This window comes from Podarcis cretensis, assembly GCF_951804945.1.
Source record: "Podarcis cretensis genome assembly, chromosome: 9".
NCBI classification, from domain to species: domain Eukaryota; kingdom Metazoa; phylum Chordata; class Lepidosauria; order Squamata; family Lacertidae; genus Podarcis; species Podarcis cretensis.
Window position 1 is genome coordinate 6,777,542 of NC_137178.1, and position 12,542 is coordinate 6,790,083.

Below are 12,542 nucleotides of genomic sequence, written 5' to 3' on the forward strand. Positions count from 1 at the left end.
ACTTTTAAAATGAGGCTGCATTTTAAATTGCATTTTAACTTGTATTTTAAATTGGTCCCCCCCCCCCATTATGTTTTTACTGTAATTTCACTGGTGTGAGCTGCCCTGAGCCCGGCTCTGGCTGGGGAGGGCGGGCTATAAATAAATTATTATTATTATTATTATTATTATTATTATTATTATTATTATGCTGGATTTGGGGCTGTGTGGGGTTTCTTAAAGGAGGCAGCCCTTCGTTACAAGAAAGCTAGACCCAACTCAGCCCGCCTTCCACTGAAAATATTAGCAGGGAGCTGCACTAAAACTGGAATCGCTTGAAAGGTTTTTCTTACAGCCAGCGGTATATAAATTTCATCAAAATAAATGAATTTTAAAATGTCTTAAAACTTAATCATAATAGCATGAAATCGTTGGCAGCATTAAGATAAATTCAACAGTGTAAATAAGTTTTGATGAATGTAATAATGGAATACTGAATGGTTTAGTTTTTGTAAAATATGCAGGGATTTATGATATGCAGAATGAACCATGGAAAGAGAAGAAGGGAAGTCACTGATACTTTAAGGAGGTTTAAATGAGTATTCTAAATTGTAAAATAGAAAATTTAATTACACACACACACAGACACACACCCCAACAACAACAGCAGCAGCAACAACAACAACAGCTTAAGGTAAACGAGCAGAGAAGCTTTTCACATAGTGATAATTGGCTTGAATGTCATTGACTGGTTGGGCATCTCTAGGCAGGCCTGGGAGAGAGACTCTCGCCTGAGGCCCTGGAAAGCTGCTGCCAGTCCGTGTAGGCAATACTGAACTAGGTGGAGGAATGGCCTGACTCTGTGTTAAGGCAAAAGAGTGGAGGAATGACTTTTAACTGTTCCTTGGTACAGCAGGAGAAGTTTCACCCGTGCTCACGGCGCCTCTCTATCCTTCCTCCAAATGAGCAAGAGGCATTGTTAAGTGTTCAAGGACACAATTCAGCTGGGCAAAGGCACTCAAGGAGAATCCAGAACATAGCCAGTGTCACAGTTGCAGAGGAACGGTGGGAGGCAGCAGCTGGGGAACCCCCAAGGGAAGAAGGCTCAGAGCCCGGGGATTGGTGGTGGGACAAAATTGAATGGTCAGAGGGAGAAGGCTGGGAGGAGGAGGTGTCGGAATTTATTTATTTTTTAAAGATATTTATTGAGGTTTTACCAACAGAGAAAAGAAAGTAATTACATAATAAAAAAGAAAAAGTTACAAATACAAAAATACAAAAGAAAAATACAAAATACCTGAAAAGTGAAAAATAAAAAACAATTAACGAAAAAGAAAAAAGAAATGAAAAAAAAACCCCCAATCTTTTCATATCTTATATTTTGTTTACATGTTTCCTGACCTCCTCACACCTCCCTTTTTCGTATTCCAATTCACATGGTTGGTTCAGCAAATCCTTTCCCTCTTTGTTTTTATCTTAATTCTATATCTTAACATGTTATAGCTTCATATTTTCATCTGATTATCAATCCATTTTTTACATACTCTTTTTAACCTTATTGCTAAAACCGTTTCATTTCAATCCAACATCATTTTAACATTCATTAATTTTACAATGTTTCTGCAAATAGTCTTTAAATTTCTTCCAATCTTCTTCCACCAACTCCTCTCCCTGGTCTCGAATTCTGCCAGTCATTTCCGCCAGTTCCATGTAGTCCATTACTTTCATCTGCCATTCTTCCAGGGTGGGTAGATCTTGTGTCTGAGGAGGTGTCGGAAATTGAAGAGGTAACAGAACTTGGTGAGAAGGGAGAGTCTGCAGCATGAAGAAGTCCAGAATCAAAATTGGGAGAGTGGCCGGGGGGAGGTGAAGAGGCAGAGATGAGTCAGGCTGGTGAAGAAGTCAAGGTGTTTCCTGCTCCTGCTGTGACCTCCCTGCTGGTCTCCCAGGTCCATGAGAGGCATGAAGCGGGATGAGCAAAGGGAGGTATGGAGGCGCAGTCTCAGATTGCTTGGGGAGGGGAAGCCTGAATAGGAGGAGACTTAGGCAGCTGTGGGAAGATGGGGACCAACTGAGAAAGAGTTGCCGTGCTCATTAGGCCTGGCACTCTTGGGCAGATCCTATGTTTCTAATAAAGAGTTAACTTCGCCTACTCCCTGTGATTTACGGCAGGCTCGCTTCTGACATTGAACTTGGAGAAGAAGCAGGAAGGAAGGGAATCCCCTGATGGACGGGCACATTCCAGCCAGGCAAGAACATGCAAAGGGGTGCAAAGCAGTGGTGGTGAGGGGCGGGGCCTGTGAAGAAGGGGTGTGGCTGGGGAGAGTCACAAGGGCCATATAAAGAACTTCACCCAGGCCTATGAGATCCTAGGTTTGCTCCTGGATGCCCTCAAGGGAAAAAAGAGGCAGTATCCGGTCACGGAATAGAATAGACAGTCACCTGCCCTTAACTTTGCCCTGCTGCCCCCTGCTTCATGCTGCCCCCTCTCCTCCCCGCGGAGTCTATAAACAGTGTCCCTGTCCACCCTGAGTCATCAGCTGAACTGTTTTCTGTTTCCTGAGTGCAAACCTGCCCTTAGGCTCGGGATCACATTTCTCCCGCTGTGCTAAATTTAGCAATTGTTTACAAGCAGGCACATAAAGTTAGGTGCTTCTGCAGACCAACAGAAATAAATGCATGACCTGAAGAGGTGACCCGAAAGCCGTATGTCAGGGTGATGATGGTAACATTTAGCATTTATTGACCACTTCTGGAATTGCTTTGAGCCTTTTGTCTTATTGTTCCGTACATCTCCCACTTTCCCTCCAAGGAGCTGAAGGTGCTCTCCTGCTCTCTGTTTTACCTGTACAACAATCCTGCGAGGAAGGTGTGACGTTAACATATGAGAGAGTGCTGGAGGTGAAATAGTTAAACAGGTTACCCAATCAGAACCCAGGGGGGTGGAGTCAGAGGGACTATAAAACCAGCTCTGGGAGGGGCGAAGGGAGGAGTTCATTGGGAGTTGGGTGGTTGGTTGGAGTGGGAGTGAATTGGGATAGAGTCTGTGGGTAGGTTGAGCTAGTGTAGCGCAATAAGCTGAGTCAGGAACAGTTAGGGCAGGGGTCTGCAACCTTTAAGACAAAAAGAGCCACCTGGACCCGTTTCCGAAGGAAAAAAACCTGGGAGCCGCAAAACCATTGCGACATTTAAAACAAATATATCTCCAGAGCCGCGATCTGACAGCGGGCGGGAAGGTGTCGTCGGGACGGTGCGTGACTAACGCACTCACCGCCCCCATGCGACGTCACAGCCAGTACAGCGCCCGCCACAGTGGGGAGTGTCGGGGAGCACAATGCGCCTCCTCCCCTCGCTAGTATCCACCCTGGAGTCGCGGCAAAGGTGTAAAAGAGCCACATGCGGCTCCAGAGCCGCGGGTTGCAGACTCCTGCGTTAGGGGCTAGGAAGACAAGTAAATATCTGAGAGGTGGTTTAGTGAGTGAGAGCAGGTAGCAGAAATTATAGGTCTGGATAGGCACCCATGATTGTAATGGACCGATACCGTTTATGAAATCACACGCTTGTTAAACTGCAATAAATAAACAGAAGTTTATGTTCCAATTTAACCCTGACTGGACTCAGTATCGTCCCAGGTAGGGCCTGGGTGGTGGCAGTGAGAAATAAAGTGGTGGCACAGGGATCAATAGATAGTGAAACATCCCGGGACCCTGTGTGATCACCACAGTAGGTTAAGAGTTATTGACCCAACATCACCCAGTGAGCTGTGTGGCTAAGTGGGGGGCGGGGGATTTGAATCCTGGTCTCCCACACCCAGTGCTCTAACCATTATGCCACACTGTCTTTATGTGAATTTGGTAATCCTTACAACAAGCTGCTGAGGTAGGTCAGCATCAAGTCCCGCCTCTTCTCATGCTGGATGAAGCCGTACCTGAGTTGTGCCAAACACACCTTGTGTTTTGATTTCTGCATTTCAGGGGTTGGACTAGATGACCCCCAGGGTACCTTCCAACTCTATACAGTTCTCTGATTCTATTATTATCCTGATATGGAGAAGGTGTGTTGGCAGACTTGGAACAGTATGCCTAAAACCCATTTGATGCATTCATGATCACAGTAAAATTTGAACGTAAAACTGAAAGCTCAGTCGGTAGAGCACGAGACTCTTAACCCCAGGGTTATGAGTTTGAGCCCCACACTGAGCAAAAGATCCCTGCCTGTCACAAAATTCGGATCAAGTGCAAATTTAAAAGGATAGCTGCATGTTGGTCCTAATCCTTTCTGGAAGTGTGAGTTTGGCGAGTTCCCATTGAAACGTTAACCATTTTGTTCTCTCATCCCTAGGCTACATTTGTTTGTTGGTTTGTTTATTTTATTGATTAATAAATCTCCTTTTACATCTGCGCCAAGGCGACTTAACAAACCTGTCATAAAAGGTAAAGGTAAGGGGACCCTGACCATTAGGTCCAGTCGTGGCCGACTCTGGGGTTGTGGCGCTCATCTCACTTTATTGGCTGGGGGAGCTGGCGTACAGCTTCCGGGTCATGTGGCCAGCATGACTAAGCCGCTTCTGGCAAACCAGAGCAGCACACAGAAACGCTGTTTACCTTCCCGCCAGAGCGGTACCTCTTTATCTACTTGCACTCTGACGTGCTTTCGAACTGCTAGGTTGGCAGGAGCAGGGACCGAGCAACGGGAGCTCACCCCGTAACGGGGATTCGAACCGCCGACCTTCTGATCGGCAAGCCCTAGGCTCTGTGGTTTAGACCACAGCGCCACCCGCGTCCCTAACAAACCTATCATAAAACCAGCTATAAATAACTATAAAGGTAAAGGTAAAGGTACCCCTGCCCGTACGGGCTAGTCTTGGCAGACTCTGGGGTTGTGCACCCATCTCACTTAAGAGGCCAGGGGCCAGCGCTGTCCGGAGACACTTCCGGGTCATGTGGCCAGCGTGACATCGCTGCTCTGGCGAGCCAGAGCCGCACACGGAAACGCCATTTACCTTCCCGCCGGTAAGCGGTCCCTATTTATCTACTTGCACCCGGAGGTGCTTTCGAACTGCTAGGTTGGCAGGCGCTGGGACCGAGCAGCGGGAGCGCACCCCGCCGCAGGGATTCGAACCGCCGACCTTTCGATCGGCAAGTCCTAGGCGCTGAGGCTTTAACCCACAGCGCCACCTGCGTCCCATAAAAAAATAACTATAAAGACAGTACAAAAAGATAGGTTTCAGAAATAATACAAAATCAAACACCTAGGGCAGAGGCTTTTGGGATCCAGCTGGAAAAGATTGCCAAAATTAAAAGATGTATTCAAGTGACCCTACTTGGACGTATAAGGTATAAAGCAGCCTCTTAAGTAACCTGCCTCTGAACTCTGTATGGGTCTTCCTTTGCTTTTAAATTGCTTTTATTAATAATTTTTGGGGGTAACAAAAGTACACACACCCTCTCTGCCTTCCGTTCATAGACACTTTGCACTTCCCTGTCTTTGCCTCTTGCTTGCCAGCCTCCCTTTTTATATTTTAATATCCTGACACACACACCCCCCCCCCCGCCATCTAGCCATCCAAGGATGACTTCTCAGGAAATGGCTCTTGACCGTGAAAGTTTCTGCAACAATAAATTGGTTAGCTCTTACCTACCAAAGAGCTGTTCCTATGCCTGCTTTTCAGTAACCAGTTCAAAAGTGAACAAATACTGCCATCTTCTGTGCACAAGAAGGAAACAACTGAGAACTGGAGAAGAGCAGAGGGGGAGCAACTGACTGCTCACACCATGTCTCTCTTCTGACTGCATCACTCCTTATTCCAAGGTTGCAGAGCCTGTAGCAGCAGCTTTATATCAAAGCAAGAGGGGTCTGTATCCTCGGAGGACTTGCAATCCCAAAATAAGGTTGCACTTTCCAAATTTCGGATAAATGGCCGAGCAAAGGGCACATTTGCTTGATGGTTTGACCTTTGTGGATTGTAGGACAAGATCTTCTTTGCTCATGGAGCTACTGGGATTACATTTTGTGTGTGCATGTTCAATCAGGATGCAATCCTGCTTCAAGTACTAGCTGGAAACCAGTGATGTAGCATGGGTTGCTGCTGGAAACCAGTGATGTAGCATGGGTTGCTGCTGGAAACCAGTGATGTAGCATGGGTTGCCACTGACCAGGGCAATGCAAGTACTAAAGAAATGAACCTATGCTGCCAATTCTCGTAGTAGACCAGTATAAAGTAAGCAGCACATAAGTGGCACACAAAACACTACCAAATCATTCTATGTTTTAAATCTTATATTAATAATCCAAAAATTGAGAGAGCTACTGTCAGGGGTTCAGGAGCAGAGGCACAGGGAGGAGAGGAGATGGAGAGCGAGGGGGAGGAATCCGAGGGGAGCGTAGGAGAAGAGGACAGTGGACCGAGGGATTCCACGAGCCTCTCCAGCGAATCGGAAGATTCACAGAAGGGGGCGCCAGTGGCCAGGGGTAGGGGGTTCCCAAGGGGAACGCCCCAGGAGCAAGGGGGGAGCAGAGACTCCCAGAGCAGTAGTTGGAAATCAGGACCAGCTTCCCCACCAGAGCAGAGTGGGGGGGAAGAGTCCCAAGGATCGGGGCCAGTGCATTCCCCTGTTCATAGACCACGTGTTCAAGGTGCACGGCCTGCCACGGTCTATCCTGTCCGACCGGGGGCGCCAGTTCATCTCGAGTTTCTGGCAGAAGCTGATGGGGATCCTGAACGTCAAGGTCAACCTAGCGTCGGCGAGGCACCCGCAGACCAACGGACAAGCGGAGAGGGTCAACGCCATCATGCAGCAGTACCTGAGATGCTACGCGAACCAGCAGCCCTCGACCTGGGTGGACTACCTACCGCTGGCCGAGTTTGCCTACAACAACACGAAACACGTGTCCACGGGGGTGACACCATTTTTCGCCAACAATGGGCGACATCCCAGGACCTTAGAGAAAGAGGGGGAAGGGGAGCCGCAGGGAGCAGAGGCATTGGCAGAGGAGTTACAGGAGGTCCATGAACAGCTCCGAAGGCAGTTAGAGCTAGCAAAACACGTTTACAAGATGCAGGCAGACAGACACAGGAGAGTTGGGGAGGACATAAGGGTAGGGGACTGGGTCTGGTTAGCAGCCCAGGCAGTGCCGGCCAGATCCTTAGCTAAGAAGAAGCTCGGACACAAGCAGTTAGGCCCTTACCAAGTCGAGGCACAGATCAACCCAGTGGCCTTCCGGTTGACACTACCGGAGGGAACCAGAAGGCACCCGGTCTTTCATAGATCGGTGCTCACGCCCTACAAGGCACCTCACAGGTTTCAGGCGCCAGGGACAGCTCCTAGCCCGCTTAGAGACGCACCCACGACAGGGGGGTTGCCGAGGGCGGGGCAGCTCAACGAGGTCACGGAGATTTTGGACTCAAGATGGGGGGAAGAGGGGGTTGAATATCTCCTCGCAAGGGAAGGTTCCCCAGACAGCGCCAACAGCTGGGTACCGTACTATGCGGTGGAGGAGCACTACCTCAAAGATGAGTTCCACGCACTCTTCCCACACAGGCCCATGCCGGAGGATTATTTTGACGAATATCTTTTCACACCCACACTTTCAGCCAGCACGTTCTGGGGTTTCTCTTCAGAGGAGGGAGGACACAGCGCCGGAGACTAGCTCCCCAGAGGGGTCCCTCTCAGGGTTTGGCACAGGCGGCTCTTATTGGTGGGAAGATCAACCTGTGGTAGGGTGGCGCAGTGAACTGCCGAGCGGGCCCGCGCACGCAGCGTCACCCCAGGCGACGGGGGGAGAGGAGGTCGTGGATGTGTTGGGGGAGGATCCGGGGTTCGAACACACCGGCAGAGAGATGGAAGCTGAGGAGATCGACGTCGACGAGCCCGTTGAGGACTGGCCGGATCTACCCGGCTGGAGGCACACCACGGGGGGAAAACTGTATCCGGCACTCACCCCCACAACATTGGAGCACCCAGAACCCACGCCAGAAGAGGGGGAGGGGGGAAGGGGGGGCTTCGAGGGGGGGATGGATGTCAGGGGTTCAGGAGCAGAGGCACAGGGAGGAGAGGAGATGGAGAGCGAGGGGGAGGAATCCGCGGGGAGCGTAGGAGAAGAGGACAGTGGACCAAGGGATTCCACGAGCCTCTCCAGTGAATCGGAAGATTCACAGAAGGGGGCGCCAGTGGCCAGGGGTAGGGGGTTCCCAAGGGGAACGCCCCAGGAGCAAGGGGGGAGCAGAGACTCCCAGAGCAGTAGTTGGAAATCAGGACCAGCTTCCCCACCAGAGTGGGGGGGAAGAGTCCCAAGGATCGGGGCCAGTGCATTCCCCACCAGGGAGAGAAGATAAGGCAGGGCTGACCACACCTCCATCGGGGAGTCAGACAACGGAGGAGAGATCAGATCCTGCCAGTATCCCGGAAGAGGGAAGCAGTGGCAGAAGCAGTGTAACGGTCAGGAGGAAGGTCACTGGGTTGGCGCGAGAGGCAAGTTCAAATGTACAGGAGCGCGGGACAGCAGAGAGTGAGGATTGGGAACCGGGTCCTAAAGCCCGCCGGAGGGAGGGGGAGGAGCTAAGCGACTCAGCGTCGGAAGAGTCCAGAAAGGGCAATGCCCCAGCGGGCAGGAGGACTCAGAGGAGGAGAGAGCAGCGTAAAAGGTGGAGCAGAGCTAGGATCTTAAACTGGTGTCATAGGGGAGGAGACTCAGACGGTACTTCGCCGGTCTAGGCTTTAGGACGTAGAGCTGCGCGCTACGGCTTTAAAATGGAAACTGAACCTCAATAAAGACTTTTGTACATAACTACAGCCTAGCGTTGGTCCTCTGTGAGCTGGGACCTAGAGGCAGCTCTGACAGCTACGTACAAGATCTGCTACAGAAGCCACAAACAGAAAACTCATTCAAATTGTGTTCAGGAACCTGGCTAAAGGAACTTTAAAGACTAAATCTTCCTTTTGGACACAATTTGAATGAGTTTTCTGATTATTTTCTGTTTGTGGCTTCTGTAGTATTTCTTGTACATAGCTCTCTCAATTTTTGGATTATTAATATAAGATTTAGAACGTAGAATGGTTTGGTAGTTTTTTGTGTGCCACTTATGTGCTGCTTACTCTATACTGGTCATTGACCAGGGCAAGGCAAGTATTACACCCCCTAACCCGTGGTTCTGGTTGGGGCTTTTTTTTTTTTACAGTTTTCTTTTGAAATTTTGCTCTCCCCCCAATTCTGCACCCAGAGCAACAGCCCCTCTGCCCCCCCATGCCACGCTGCTGCTTGAATCTCACCCTGGTTCAAGGGGGAAGAGCAAAAAATATTGTGATGCAATAGATCTGGCATGCCTTGAGATTTCAGGGTGATCAAACACCAGCCCAATGCTTGTATTGTTTTAAAATCAGGGTGCCTTGGACTGGCTGGATGATGAGGAGTGGTAGGAGCTACCAGCCGGGGAACCCCCAAGGGAACCCCCAGAGGAAGAAGGTTCAGAGCCAGGGGGTTGGTGGTGGGACACCGAGGAGAGAATGGAAAGAGAAGATTGGGGCGAAGGAAGTGTTGGATGCAGAAGGGCAACAGGGTTTAGTGAGCAGGGAGAGCTAGTGACAGGGAGCAGCTTAGACTCCGAGGCTGAAGCAGAAGAGGCTCAGTGGTTTAAACCACAGCGTCACCCACGTTTTAGTCTATGTAGTCCAGTGTGCTCTTTCCATAGTGGTCAATCAGATGTCCATGAGAAGTCCACAAATAGTAATTGAACATACTTCCCACATTGTCTGTCTGACAGCAATGGGGATCAGAGGGATATCACTTCTGAACCTGGAGTGTCCCGCCCCCCCGTATGACTTTGGAGTTTTGCATTTCTGTTGCGAAGGTCGACCGCTTCCCAATTGATGCGATCCTCCTTTTCGGTTTCCAAATCAGTGTGACTCACCCCCGCACTAAGCTTTCAGGGCAGGTTGGGATGGAAACAAAGAGAAAGATGTCCTGAGCCACTGCTGGTGAGACTAAATCGCTTACATAACTCCCAGCTTAAAACACCCCAAAATTAATTTGCTGCATTAAATACAGTGGCATTGATGGAACATCGGTATTGGAGATGAAACATGTGAGATTTTCCCCATCATGATTCCCGCAGCAGCAAAGGAGGAGCTGGGCTTTTAGTATTCCGCTCGAGGGATGCTCTCGGTTAATTTAACACCGTCCAAATGACTTTGTTGGGTCCATCTCATTCCGTGCTAATGATCTTTAGCTCGTTGTTAATATTAGTCATGACAGCTGCAGATCTATGGCTCCCTTCCTGTCATGGCAGCAGCAAATGCAAGTGCAGGATGGTGATTTTCACAAAGCAGCAAAACAAAGCAGCAAAACTATGGCTTATTGGTTAGACGGTTGGACTGGGACCTGGGAGACCAGGGTTCGAATCCCTGCTCAGTTCTGAAGCTCACTGGGTGTCCTTGGGCCAGACACTCACTCTCAGCCCAGCCTACCTCACAAGAGTGTTGTGAAGATGACATGGGTAGATGCAGTCATAATCCATGCATCTGTCCTGTTCTTCAATAGGATCCTTGTGAGCAATGGCATTACTTTAATGGCAGGAGCATTGAGGTCTCCTCGCAATGACCTATTTATGGAGCATTCCTCCTCATCTGATTGCACAAAGCGTAGTTTATATCCGGTCTTTACTGAACAATTCATTCTGATTTGTTTATGGGAAAGTTGTATGAAAATGAGTCTTCCATTTGTCCTGATATGCTCACAAAGCTTATGAGGTGGTTGGTTAATAATAACCAGCCTTTATTGAACAATTTGTTCTGATTTGCTTGCAGAGCAGTTATATGACAATGAGCAGTTATCCCACATTCATCCTGTTCGGCTGGCAGGGTGTTTATACGTCTTCGCATTAGTTGTTTATTTGCCCCGCACTTTTCAACGCATTTCCCTTCCCCTTTCCAAACTGCAATTTCTTTTTACTTTCTTCTTTAAAAAGTGTATTTGTTGTATCAGGGCAGAGCTGGACTCCACTTTAACTGCACAAACCCCAAGCTCTGATACACACTTAAATCATATGTCAGGAGTGCTCTGATGGTGTTTCCTGCTTGGCAGGGGGTTGGACTCGATGGCCCTTGTGGTCTCTTCCAACTCTATGATTCTATGATTCTATGAATCCCTCCCACGAAATAGGCACCCATCAATTCTCCAGGGAATTAGAGTGTGTTGAGAATACAACAGCCCAACTGCTCCCCCCACTCTTACTTTGACAGCCCTGGGTCACCCCGGGTGGGTCCAACTCGGGGTGATTGAGGGATTGGTCAGAATCAGCCTAATTTAGTTCTGAATCCAGCATTTCTGTGGACCAGATTGCAGAGCCCTCTGCACAACCTCTGGCTGTGGATAAATAACATATATCTCAACTTCTCCAGGCCACAGAGGCGACTTCCCAGCTGCCCTAACTCTGTAGTGAAGCAACAGAGCAGATGGACGAGCTAAACAGCAGCATTGGGGGGCCGTCTGCTGTCAGGATCTGGATCCCGAGGCCTTGGGGGAGGAAAAGCAAGGAGAGCAGGACCCTCCACAGTGGTGGCTGGTGCCCATTGCAACTGGTGGGGTGGAAGGCAGGGATGTTAGGATTCTTGCTCCGTGCTTGCAGTCATGGGATTGTCGTCTATCACATGTTTTCATTCCACATAGTGGGAAGTGACGGAGACAGGATGTTTTTATCACTGTGTTCCGTGATGTGGGACTATTGTCCTTTGTTCTTTCTCTCTTTGCTGTCTGATGAGAAAGAGGAAGGAGTTAAGTCAGAATGCTCCGAGTGGATTATATGTAAATAAAAGTACTGAGCTATTGAGTCTGTTAGGCGAACTGCTAACACCCTGCAGGTTCCGTAAGTGTGCCCATGCCTCTTAATATCAGTCGCTGTGATGTTCAGGCTGGAGAAAGCTTTTAAAGCTCCTGAACAACCGACCAGGAGGGAGAGAACATGCCAGTTGGGCATGTGTCTCTGCCAGCGTCCTACACCTGAGTAGGACGATCCTAACAAGGGAGCCCAACAGCAGGTGGCGCCAGAGCAAATGATAGGCAGAGCCCTCTAATTCTAGTTATGCTCCATCCTCTTCCCAGCTGGGTTCTGCATGGGCAAAAATGAGATGAGGGAGGAAGAGGAAGCCGACAGGCACCCCACGCCCAGAACTGGTTGTACGCTGGAAGACAGCTGGGGATTGGCTGCGAGGCAGACTGAGGTTGATGAACCCAGACCCTCCAATTGTCCCTATTTTCAAAGGACAGTCCTGGATTTACAGAAGCCGTCCCGGTTTCAGATTTAATCCTCGAATGTCCTGTTTTTCCTTGGGACATCCCCATTTTCATCAGAGAAATGTTGGAGAGTATGGAATATGACGTTCCCAGGCCCCCAGCCATTGCCATTATAAGAGAACAAGGAAGATGTTCATGATGAGTTTCGGTACCTCTTTTTCTGGAAAAATAGCCCTGGACATCCCTATGCTCATCGGAGAAATGTTGGAGGTTATGTGACCCAGAAGAGCCATTGGATCAGGACTCCGTTGCTGCTTGTGTGTGTATGTGTTGGG

At 49.3% G+C, this 12,542-nt stretch overlaps 1 long non-coding RNA gene across 1 annotated transcript in view; it reads right to left on the reverse strand.

The window, feature by feature from the left end:
- Nucleotides 1–12,542, reverse strand: part of LOC307224471 — a 560,506-nt gene that overhangs the window by 100,296 nt on the left and 447,668 nt on the right. The window lies entirely within an intron of this gene.